The 2,111-nt window shown below is 39.3% G+C and overlaps 1 long non-coding RNA gene across 1 annotated transcript; it reads right to left on the bottom strand.

Moving 5' to 3' along the window:
* Nucleotides 1-559: 559 nt before the first annotated feature.
* Nucleotides 560-1,680, bottom strand: LOC112845266 (uncharacterized). The gene is made up of 2 exons (XR_003218066.1): nucleotides 1,277-1,680; nucleotides 560-1,219 (listed from the first exon to the last, which is right to left on the bottom strand). It is a non-coding gene; the product is annotated as an uncharacterized LOC112845266 (long non-coding RNA).
* Nucleotides 1,681-2,111: the final 431 nt, after the last annotated feature.

Below are 2,111 nucleotides of genomic sequence, written 5' to 3'. Positions count from 1 at the left end.
AGGTGTGCTCTATATTTCAGCAATGTCTTATCTAGGATGACAGGTTTTCAAGCAGGTCAAGTGCTTCTATGCACTTAAAGAAAATATCTAAACTAATTATTTTCTTCATCTCATATGTTATTGTACTGAAGTTGAGCAAACCTTAAGCTTGATGCAGACTACTTTTAGCAATTATCCACCTCACATCATAACTTACAGAGGTGCCTCTTCATATTAATATTATTTCATTATTAACGCTATTATCTCATTATATAACAGCAATAGTCTATTACAATATTTATTTATATTTTATTTGTATCCACCAAGGGTGGTGATCTGCAGTTTCACCTTTTCCCAAGTTGGAGACATTTACATTTTCACACACTTTCCTTGGCTGAACAATGACACAACCTTAATATATCTTATGCAGTTCTCTAATTTATTTAATATGTGTTTGTGTGAATCATTCTGTTCATTCAGGGCATGGTCTTCATCTCAACTATGTGTCATTGTTAATACCAGTTTACAGGTTGTTATCCTTGCTATCATCAACTTGAATACATTACAGTTAAGTTCTAAATTAATTTAGCCTTTTGTTTATTTTACTTTATTCCTCTTGTATCTATATGTATTCAGTCGGGTCTGTTTCCAGCCCTTTTTAAACTTCTACTTTGATCTTGAATTTTTCACTTGGTGAGGGATTATTATGTTCTTCCTGATCTGAACTATTCTCTTCACCTGGGCTGCTATCCTGTTCTGAGTCACTGCCTTCTTTGTTTGTTAATGCTTTTACTCTTTTTTTTTTGCCTGTCTGCCTCTCCATTCCTCTCCCCTTCTTTTGGATTATTCCTGCTCCGGTTTCTTGTTTTTCTAATCATTCCTCGTCAGGTGTTAATTTTGCTTGTTTATTCCCCATTTTTAAAGATTTTGCTGGGCCGTCACTGGCACGCTCGACTTCAGAGTGGTTACTGATACGGCCTTCGACTTGACCCTAAAGGTCAAGCGGTACCAGTGTTACGAGACGAAGCCCAACCGTTCTCCAATGTCACCAGTACGTGAGCCTCAGCAAAGAAAACAAAATAAAATAGAAGTAGTTCAGCAGCGTATTGTGCTGTAAAATCAACTTACTTCTAGACACATACACACATAGACATTTGCGCGCTTTTTCAATTTGTTATGAAGTAATTACGGCTACTTCTAAAACCTAAGTCTAATTCAGTTCCTTACGGCGAATCCTAACCTATTTGTATGCGTTTCTATTTTGTTTGTTATTCGGTTCATTACGGCGATTCCTAACCTATTTCATTTGTCGGTTCATTACGGCGATTCCTAACCTATTTTATTTGTCGGTTCATTACGGCGATTCCTAACCTATTTTATTTGTCGGTTCATTACGGCGATTCCTAACCAAAATAGTGTTTCTCACCCTCAGACGTCTCACTGGTGGTTCGGATCGCCAGACTGAATCCCACCGCCATGGACCAGACTAAAAACACCGGCCTGGACCCGAATTTTAGCGTCCCAGGTCTTTCGGCCTCATCTAAGAGGGCTGTGCACAGACTTCGGTGCTGGCTTCCCACAGCGTCAGGAATCAGTGCTGGATCCTGGAACAGAGTCACAGATAAGAGTTCTGATGTTTCTGCCCCGGCTTCGAAGGACCAAAATAAATGTCAAGAGATTTATTCTAAAGACACTTCTTCAGCTGAGAGTCTAAGAGGAGAAACACACAGACGCTGCAGCATTTACATGTATACAAGGGCGATCACAGAACGCTCACACCAGAGTGGGGGCCCTGCGATGCGCGCTCTGCTCTTGCACTTGTCTTTATTTATGCACAAGAAAAATGAATACATTTGACGTGAGCATGTGCGTATGTGATTGTGTGTGTGTGTGTGTGTGTGTGTGTTCGAGGTCAGAACTGCTTGTTTGTCTTCTTACTATCGCTGTGAGAAGACTCAGATACAAATATCAGAACATGTTTTATAAAGAACAATCAGTCCTGAACAATCAAAAGAACAACCAGCTCTAAGCAAGGAAATGATCATCATGCAGCATTCTATCACAAGCAAACTTATATCATTAAAAGCTTATACTGACTAATAAATACAATTTTCTATTGACAGTGTGGGTGG

Source organism: Oreochromis niloticus, unplaced genomic scaffold, assembly GCF_001858045.2.
Source record: "Oreochromis niloticus isolate F11D_XX unplaced genomic scaffold, O_niloticus_UMD_NMBU tig00006525_pilon, whole genome shotgun sequence".
Classification (NCBI taxonomy): Eukaryota; Metazoa; Chordata; class Actinopteri; order Cichliformes; family Cichlidae; genus Oreochromis; species Oreochromis niloticus.
The sequence above is the reverse complement of the archived record's forward strand: the minus strand, read 5'-3'. Positions and strand labels throughout refer to the sequence as shown.